This window comes from Anser anser (assembly GCF_964211835.1).
Source record: "Anser anser genome assembly, chromosome: 1".
NCBI lineage: Eukaryota > Metazoa > Chordata > Aves > Anseriformes > Anatidae > Anser > Anser anser.
In genome coordinates this window covers 63,031,177-63,041,810 of record NC_139720.1, presented here as the reverse complement: position 1 = coordinate 63,041,810, position 10,634 = coordinate 63,031,177, and the positions used below count along the sequence as shown (strand labels likewise).

Below are 10,634 nucleotides of genomic sequence, written 5' to 3'. Positions count from 1 at the left end.
ATAAATCAATGGCATAGAGATTCAGCAACCCATCTGAGGAACTTTCATGAACGTTTTCATGCATATTTTTATAACAGACTGCCCAAAGCACCTCAGTAAAACTTATTTGTCTGCCTTATTGTCACACAAAAATTGCAATTGCATATTACTTTATTCTTCACCAAAATGCCAGTTAAGTATTATTCCACAAACTGCAGGCTAACATTCCTTAAGTAATACCATTTTAACTGAAATACATTTCATTATTTGAGGGAATATTACAGGAGTTTAACTAGATGACTGCTTCATTTAATACCTCTCAGCTCCTCAGGAACAGCACCTGACCACATCCTATTGATACAGAAAATTGCAGCAGGCTTGCTCTCAAGCTCCATTTTCTACACGAGAAGAAACTGCTTTACTATAGCTCAGCTATAACCTGAAAACCAGCTGTCATTTCCTTTCTGAGAATCTTGCTAGATAACAAAAATTTCACAAGCTTCACAAATAAAGCTATTATAATAACTAAAGATTTGCAACATCCAGCCTCAGCTTCTAGGCTTACCACTGTAGCTAGTGAAAGGACCTTCACTCGAGTGTATTGGGTTTCCCCCTTGAGAACTTCTCTTTTCACTAACTACAGAGGAAGCTGCAGTTGCTCAGTGCTGTAATTTAAGCAGTTAAACTTAGGTGCCTAGAGAAACAACTGCGAACCTCCCTTTAAATATGCTGTGTCTTCCACATATAGCAGTTTAATATTAGAAGGTGATGAGTGGGGTCATAAGAAGAAAAGCACTCTAGAAAAGGTTGATAAAAAAAATAATAATAATAAAAAAATTGTGTAGGCAGTAAGTTAGAGGAAGAAAGGCTGTCTAGACATCAAGGAGAAGGAAGATATTGAATTTTTTGTACCTATGCCTGTTTAAGAATGCTTCATTGTTCTCAGACTATTGCTATGGGTAAGAGTAAGCAGTCCTGCTTCTTGTTAGTCCTGCAAGCTAACTGGAGCTAACCTGGAGCGCAGCACTAAAAGCCATGTACCTGCAACAGCAGGGAACTCAGTGTGGGCTGCATGATCCACTTTTCTGTTCAGACAGGTTTTGCAGTCTAGTCTAAGTACCCTGCTGCTGTATCTCTGCTCCTCTTGGTATGTAATGTTAGACCTAGGTATGTCTGTGAGAATTGTTTTGCCTCTGACTACAGTACTGATAGAATAATGATATGTAGCTATGATTATGCCCGTTTCTGCCTGGAAAGTCTTGAAAAGGAAGTCTACTTCTAAAATTCTTTATTTTGATCCAAGCTACTTTTTTTTTTTTAATTTATTATTATTATTATTATTTTAAAATCTCATAAACCTAAGTATTTTATTTCGAAGTGTTTATTTATTTATTTTTATTTATTTGTCTTCCTATTTATTTAGTTTATTTTACTTTAGAATAGTGAAGACTTCTTCAAAAGGTGAACATTCTAACATTCTTTAGGAGATTATATGTTTTCATTAAAAACATTTATTCTACTTCTTAATTAAAGCTATTTGGTTGAATTCAGCTTAGATAGTCATATAGTTTTGCCTTTTTTTTTTTTTCCCCAGACTGTCTTATGAGTCATTTTTGCCATCCAATTCTAATGTGACTATACTTCTTGTTACCTGTGGTTTGTCTCTAGCTGAATGAAAGTCCGTAGCTTTTATAGGGACTTCAAGCAGAACTTAGGCCTTAACTATTTTCTTTTGGTAACAGGATCCTGAAGACAAATCTGCATTGCTCACCAGGATATGCCTTTTTTTCAAGAGACTGGGGTAAGTAATCAATCCAGATACTAACAAAAACTGAATCAGTCACTATGCAGTCATATTTAAAAAAAAATAACAATAAAATAAAAAATAACATCAGTTTTACTGGCAGCGTGTCAACTTCAGTGCCCCATAATAATAATAAAAAAGTACAGATCTTCCTGTGATTGTAGAAAAAGTATACTAAATAGGAACAACAGCAGCTTCTATAGGTCTTTTTCTAAAGAAAACTAAAATTCTTTCCTGGTTCTCACCAAAAATAAAAGGAAAAACAAAAACAAAAAAAAATCTTTCCACATGTTCATGCTCTGCTTTTTTATGCTTTGTGTACATATTTCAATTTGTGGTGTGTGTATATATGGTGATTTAGTATTGTCTAGCTAAGCAACATACAGATCCATTTGATGTTAAATTAATAAATATTTGTTACTTGAAGAGAAACAATTTGACACATTTTGTAAGTATTATTACTTTAGAGATTGTATTGTATCAGAAAAGAAAAAAGGAAAGGAAAAGATAGGGAGCTTTCAAAGTAGGTCATTTTGCGCAGGAATCAAATGCAGTGGTGATTAACACTTGAAGACATCTCTATATATCAGAAAGGAGATCAAGGTTGCTCTGTGTTCCTTTTGCTTTAAAGTCAATGGTAAAAAGTACAACCAAGCTTAGTAATCTCAGAAATATATCCAAATACTAAGTAACCAAAAAAGGGAATACTTAAAGAAAACTGAAATAGCGAAGATCTGAAATAGTGAAAATATAATGAAGTAGTTCAACAGATAAAGATTCTAATAGTGTTTTAATATGTCAAAACTAACTTTCACAGGATGAGACTTCAGATTTAGAACCCAAAGTTTAGTTTATAAATGATGTTTAAATTAGCTAAAGTGCACCCCATCAGCAAGATTTCCTAAAGTATTCAGTGTTGACCTGACAGCCCCACTGGCATCTCTGCACTATGTATACTAATTTCAATATAGAAATGTGAGTCACTGAAAAATTTGGAAAGTATATTATTTGATTTGCACTAGATAATGATCTCCGGTAAAGAGGGTGTTCAGAGAATGGCATGTCAACAACACTGACTCAGCTGGTGGACCAAAATATTTTCTCAATCTGCATGTTAAAGTGTACTATTGAAATTTCAGTTTAGTTAATTTTATTGAAGCTCGAAATAAAATTATTTCCAATAATTGTTCCCATGCCCTTCCATATATGTAGGTATACATGTATATCTATGTATATTGCAGCCCAGTACTTCAGAGGAAAGAGGAAGAAAGGTGATAAAGTGCTGATATATCTTTTCTCTGAATCTTTCATGCAGGGAAAATACAGTTCAGGCCACCAGCCCATTATAAGCAGAGGATGGAAAGGTTTTTCCTCCTGAGTTCATCTACGCTATAATCAGTGATAAAGCTCAGGGAAGAATTATGCTAATAAAATCTGTAGGCATTAGATAGCAAGCCAGATTTTGAAACCTCGAGTCTCTTTTCAGCCCTTAAATTGAAAATGGGTTTTTGTTACAATGGCTTACAGCTGTGGTCCCACTCACTCCACTGACCCTTGTGACCAACTCTGTCTCAACTAATAATTTGGAAGTGAATTTCAGCCACCACATCTGACTAATTCCCTGCAGCAGCCACACTCCATTTAAATTATTGAATACATAATACGAAATACGACTGTTTCATACCAAAAACCAGAGGCTGGAAAATTGCTTTGGAAGGCTGAGAGTGATTTCTCAGAAGTTCTGTTTGCAGTAAACATTCACAGTTAGCAATGTAGTGACTTTAAGCGCTGTGTAGGTTGGGAGTGCAATTCGTAAACTAAATGCAAGAAACTTTGTGTTATTGAATGGCTCACTTTTGGTCCAGTCACTAATTAACAATTTAAAACCAAAAAGATGATATCTCCAGTCTCTCTGAGCATGTGCAGTTAATAAAATTTCTCGGTTTGGACCCAGGAATTTTCAGGTAAACTGTATTTTACTCTTTCAACAGCACAGATCATTGTAGCAACATGTTAGGGGAAAAAAAAAAAAGATACAGAGCTATTGAAGACACAAACGTGGGCTGCAAGCCATCTCATCCTGTGATGGAAATTAATGAAGTTGCACAAGGTAAGAAGCTGTGGACTGCACCAGTGCTTGGATGGGAATCTCCAGCAAATGTCTCCTTATCCTCCTGGAGACAGTATATCTCCTGTCTCCTGTTCCTTTGTGGAACCATGGTGCTTTCATAAGAGCTACTTCAGAAAAATTCTCAAAGGCATGAAAAAATTCTCAAAGTTCATGAATAAATTTTCCACTTTCATCCTCAAAGTCCTACTTCTCCTAAATTTCAAAACCAGCCACTCTTCAGCTTTTTTTCTTTGAACCTTTCTCCTTTCCCTTACCCTTCATTTCATTTTATATGATCTATAATCAAGTAGCCCCTAAAGTCTTTGACATTCTCTCAGATCTGTGTGGATCTGTCCCACATCTTGGGATACACCCCCCGTGTCTGTTTATTTAAATAAAATAAATGAAAGCTGGCTTTCTCAAAGGAAGATGACCTATCTGGCCAAACAACTTGGACAAAGATAAAGTCTTGATAGATGAGTGCAGAAAGGCACTTCAGTGCCATGTAGAAAAGGATAAACTATGCATGAAGACTAGACTCAATAGAGCAGATAGCCCACTTTCTACTGTACAGAAAGTGCTACGGTTGGTTATGTGGATGTTCCCCATGTCTTCAAGTGGGCTGTCTGTTCAAGTTACAGATCGTTATATAAGTGAGGACAATCTAGAGAGGCTCTGAGACTATGTATCTGTACACCTCAGCTGTTAGCTCACCTTTTAATACCTCTATATTGAACTACATTTTTAAAAAGATTTTATTTGTTCAGTACAGAACTTTTTGTGTGTGTCTCACTGGTGATTGTGTAGCCTGCAGAATACTTTTTATTTCTCTGTCCTAGAACTATTTAGGTATGTGCTTTATTAAGCCTTTTTCTCTGCTGGCTGCACTTTAGAAGTGTAGGAAATGATCTGTTATTCATTTGTAAAACATTTTGTGATGAGGCTTCTCTACATATATAGAATTATGATTGGTATTTAAATTTGAAACTGGTTCTACACTTTCAAAGTGGAGGAAATGAGCTCCATTATTCACGTGTAAAGCATTCTGTAATGAAAGTTTCTCTACATGTATAGTCTTATTGTTGATATTTAAAACTGGCTCTCCACAAAGAAGGTATCCTCTGTATATTTTGGTTTCCTACCCCATTTGCCCATGTACCCCATTTGCCCATGTATCTTTCACTCCCCCAATACTCTTTGGAGCTATTAGATTCCTGTTATGACTGAGATGTCTCAAAGATATTAAATTCCTAGTAAATATGCGAGTACAGATAGCAGGCTGAGGGGAGAGAGAGAACTAACAATACTACTGGTAGAAAAGCAAGAACTCTGCCCCTTATCCATTCTGAGAGGTATCATCAGCTGGACAGTCAGTATGCACCTTGACTTTCCAAGACAAACACAAATTTCCCAGACAGGAGCTGATTAGTGCGGACTGTAGAAGGGAGATGCGCTTGGGAACGTGGGAGTGCTGTAGATGGTGTGGTTTGTGAGAGATGAGGCATAAATTCACAGTTTCTATCCCACTGCCCATGGTGTCCATCTGCATTCTGTATTTGGTTGTATTTTGTCTGGTGTTTATGGGGACTTAGCAGTTTTCATGTATAGTTATCCAGAAAATTTCAGCTACATTTAAATGAAAGAAAATGGATATAGGAAGGTCAAAAGCACACAGGAATTCTGGTTTGTGATTTATCAATAATATCACCCTTGAGTTGAAAACTTGAGGACCTTCTCACTCTGAGCCATTGTCATGATAAAAGAAAAGCAAACAATGAGAAGATCAAAGCCATGAAGCAGTGTGGAGGGAAGTGGGAATACTATTTTCCTCACCGGCATTACGGAGCAACATTAGAAATATAACAGCACAAGACCTATCTCTTTATACAAGTCTCTTCTGATATTCATGAGCAGTACAGATTTTGCTACATGAATGTGTTTAGGAATAGATGTATCATCTTACTATTTATGCTTGTCAAACTTTGGCACATTATTTCACTGTGTTAATCATTGCTTCTGTATTTCCAGAACTTGATATGCAAGTCTCATATTGGTAAGCAAATGAAATACTTGTTCTAGTCGAGTGTAAATAAGGTCTTCCCTCCTGACTGTAAAAGCTGTAAAGAAACATAAAATGTAGTATATTGTTAAAAATTCATTTTAGATAAACATAGTAAAAATGCTGAGCAACTATGTTCATCATCACAAACTTGCCATCTGTGGATGATGAGTAAAAGAACTATATATAGAAGTGGGTCCAGTGTGTATAGACTTCCTTAATTTTATGGGGCTACAAACGCATTAACATTTCCTGACAATTTAAAAGAAGCAGCAAATTGCAGTCCCACTCTGCTGGTACGCATTCTGTTAACCAATGAACTGGGAAAAGCAAGCTCTTCCTACCTACTGCAGTTTAAGGGGAAGAATAAAGGCAGTGTCCCCCGACTTCTCAGAGCCTGTGCCCAAAATCTTAGCAGGGAATGCAAATTTGGAAAAAGGTGTATAAAAATTGCTTTCACATTTGTCATTGCTTTATTTTTGCTTTCCAGAAATATTTCTGGAAATATTTGTGAAATAGCTAGCAGCTTCATAAAAACAGTGAAATTTAAAGACAAAAGATCTGGTCCATGCATAATAAGAACTCTGAAGCAAAATTGAACAAGCATTATTCCCCTAATCCTATGACTAAAAATTATACAGAAGTCTTCTGGATATGGAAAGGAAAAATCATAGTTCTCATCTTTATATGGAAGAATATGTTTCTAACAGTGAATGTTAAGGAGTCACAACAAAAGATTTATGAAAAAAGTAGGCATAAAGAGTCATCTACAGGAATTCCTGTCTGGCAGTCAAATATGGAATATTCAAGTTAAATGTATCTTGAGGACTAATCACAAACAAACAACAACAATAAAAAAGTGTGTGCTGAGTTCAGACTGAATTATGACATTCTTTTCAATAGGGAATGTTTATTCACTTGAATAAACTTAATGGTTAATTCAGTGGGAATATTTGTGATAAGTTTTGAGGAAAGTGTGTATTAAAGGGCCTGAAATTTCTGCCTAACTTTTATGCTCCTGAGGTGTTTAGCATATCTTTTATCATTCAGGATTTTCCTGTAGATTCCCATATGGTTGTCTTCTCCTGACCAAGTATCCTATGTTGTGGAATCAGCAGCTAAATGGTCAAGAGTAAGAAATAAACCCCTTGCATGCAAGCCAAACTGTGTGACAAGCTAGGTGCTCCTTGCCTTTTTTTGTTGTTGTTGACATGGAGTCAACAACATGGAGTCACACATCAGTGTGACATGGAGAGGAACTGAGTGACTATGGATACACTCTGGCTGGACAGATCTCTGAGAGAAGTCTTTTGGTGTCCTGGCATTGAAAAGCACACTGGAGATTATCATGGAAACTAGTGGGTATATATCATCAGGATGACTCAGTAGATTAATGATGAGGTGCCACAGATATCTGACTCCTGAGGCTGTTAGCTCAATTCTGGACTCTGATAGTCAGGAAAACATCTCTGTTTCTTATTCAGAAATAAAATAAAATAAAATAAAGAGAGAGAGAGAGAGAGAAAGTCACTTGTCTAGGGAGGCCAGATAAAATGTGTTTTTAAAAGTCTCTCTAAGCTGTCTAATATTTGCTTAAGTCTTGGGGAGTGTGTCTTTTGTAAGTCCTGTTGAAATAAACTCTTCTCCTTTCTGTTTGGTTCCTAAACTTCTGGTGTAAGAAAAATTTCCATTGATTTCAGTAAAGAGACGAGAAACCAAGTGGCTGATAGAAGGATACACAAAGAACTATACAGACCTAACACGGAAATAATTGGACCATTCATCTAAACTCTACACCTGCAACCAAAATGTCAGGCAATTTCCAAATGTCATAACCGTCACTGGGAAGCTAATGTTTGACATCAGCTTTGAAAGTGCAGTTAAATATTTTGAATAAGATGATTTGCACATTTTATAGGGGGTTTTGATCCACTTTTCACAATTACATAATATAATCCTTGATAAAGAAAATAAGGCCCTACCTGCTTTTATAACATACTTCCTCCTTTCTTTCTATCCCTTTTGAAGGATATCTATCAAAAAAAAAAAAAAAAAGTCCAAAGTTTAGGCCCAGTCTTAGGTTTCATTTTTGATTAATATTAATAAATGTGAATACCAATATTTCTTTTCTCCTAGCTTTTATCTGTGTTGGCCTTTTGATTCTAAATTCTTCAAGGCAATGATTTAATGCAAATGTTTGGTTAATAACTAGGAAAGTCAGGCTATGATCTTGATCTATGAAATCAAATATTGATGCCAACTCTTGATGCTGGTCACAGAAAATAACTGTTCTGTCATTAAAATGAACTGGATTTGGGTAGTAGCAATTCAGACATGCTGGAAATTAAGCCCTGGAGGTTCAGGTCACAAGCGTGAAATGTGTGATACTGATGGGAACCCTCTGTGATTGTGGAATTTGACATAGCCAAATCTTACAGACATATATCTAATTGAGCCTTACTGTCCAATCAGTATCCTAAATTTCTGAAAACACATTTGCCTCAGAAATTTAATTTTCAATGACAAGTCTCTAACTGTCTTGGTTTGGGTGAAAAACATGGATCTGTACCTCTCCTGGTCATACTGCAGTGACACTGGATTCAGCTGAGAGCCTGAAACCAGTCTCAGCCAGACTGTTTTTCTTCCTTTCTTCCTTCTGTTGCAGCTCAGCACCATATGGGTAAAGAATTGTTGTCCCCAGGCAGTAGGACAGAAGTGAGATAGCCTGCGAAGACTCTACAAACCTGTCTGTGAAGGAGAAAGGGAGCCTTGTTATTCCTGTTGGAAGAAGAAGCTTCAGCTGTGCACCTGGCTGAGAAAAAAAAGCCAACTGATCCAAATGGAAGTGATGGTAAGCCCCGATCAAGATCCTTGCAGGTGTAAAGTACAGTCACTACAAAATGAAGAAGGGAAAGGCTGGCCCCATATCCAGTTTTATGATGTGTCCAGAGCCTCAGATTACCCTAATACACCTGTTGAGGCAACTTCAAGACTGAGGCCTTTGCATAGAAATAAAAATAAGACAATAAGTAGTAATTGATTTATTAGATATTTAGTTAAGGCTTTGTGCTACTAGAGATTTATTTGATTTATTTGATTTATTATTCACTTGCTGAATTTAAAGACCTATAATTAATAACTGGTTGTAAAAATTAAAAAAGTTGTATTGACTAAAAATCTCCAGAAAAGTAATATGGACATGCTAAAGGAATTATGTCTGTCACTTAAGAGCCAACCTGGCTGAGTGTAAAATCTTGAAATATAGCCAAGTAATACTGTATTAGTGAGTACATATGAGCCATGTTTCCGACTTTATTCTTGATCCCCCCCCTTTCTTTTCCTTCGGTTTCACTTGTGTTTTCTAACACCTCTTAAGCCTTATAGGGTCAGATGTTTGGGGAGCAGTCTGGGCTAGATTTTCAAAGAAGCAGAACTGTAATACCCTGCATAAGGTTTCTAACTCAACACCTGCTTTCTTTTCCACATTATGGAAAAGAGCTGTAACACCTAATTTTTTTGTCTCGTATCCCAAGCTGAAACATCAAGTCACTGTCTCTGTTGGTAAGTTTTCTCTGCCAGGGATGATTGATGCTGTGAGCTTCCAAAAATATTTCAAGGGGCTCTTGCACCTGGTGTTGCTGTTAGTCCTTTGCACATCTCTCACTGCATGGACTATGTCTCAAGAATTTAGAAAATCAAACCTTGCAGGCTGTCCACGTTTCTTTTCAGAACTTCTAGGATACAAAAGGTACAAATGTAGCAATTATTTACTTGACCTATTTTCCAGACTATAAGTCAGTTCTACTGACAGCTGTTCAGTAGAAACAAACCCAATCTATTGTGTTTTCTGTTACAGAATAAAAAAGATCCATGAATCTGCAGACAAAAGCCATTTCCGGGCAGACATTTGCCTGCTGTTTGTCATATGACAGTATTCTATTTAGTAGCTTATATGAGGTGATGCTTCTCATGGGTATAATAGCAGAATTGGACTAATATTGGCTCTTGCAGAGGTTATCTCACTTTAGCTGTCCCTTGTGCAATATAATAATTTTATCTCCATTTTATAGATGAAAAGAACAGCTGACATTCTACCTGGGGGAATGTGGGAAATTTTATCAACAAGCTCCCCTTCTCCAATATATGTTAAGCATTTTATCAGTAAATAAATAAATAAATAAATAAATAAATAAATAAATAAAAACTGGTGTTAGATTGTTAGCTAGATTTTATCCCATCCCTCCTGTAAATTCCAGAATTCAAGGCCCCCAGATCTTTATTTCTTGAAGAACTTTCACCATTACATAGAACTGAAAACTCTGATTAATTTTCTTTGGTATACAAAATCTAGGCCAAGAGACAACTTTTGGTGGCTCCTTTATTTAAACAACAGTTGTGGGAGTGTCTACTTGTTTTATTTTTTGAGGGTGAGAGAATTTTGAAGCCCTGTATCCTCTCCTCTGTCCTGTAAGTCTCATATGAATTATTATTTGGATTAACATGCACATTGTTTTAATGTGAAAAGTGCCTTGTTTCTGTAACTAGTGTTAGAGTGCTGTACACATTTTCCTCTAGCTTGGTTGCTGCATCTTTCCATCTCTATAAAAGGCTTCCTAGGAAAAGGTCCAAGGATATCCACTTAGCTGTTACACAATCAGCACACAGAAACTATTTTTTGAAGT

At 36.3% G+C, this 10,634-nt stretch overlaps 1 long non-coding RNA gene across 1 annotated transcript; it reads left to right on the top strand.

Moving 5' to 3' along the window:
• The first annotated feature begins 255 nt into the window (after positions 1–255).
• On the top strand, positions 256–9,274 carry LOC310904416. The gene is made up of 4 exons (XR_014588318.1): positions 256–1,126; positions 1,722–1,780; positions 3,775–3,893; positions 8,618–9,274. It is a non-coding gene; the product is annotated as an uncharacterized lncRNA (long non-coding RNA).
• Positions 9,275–10,634: the final 1,360 nt, after the last annotated feature.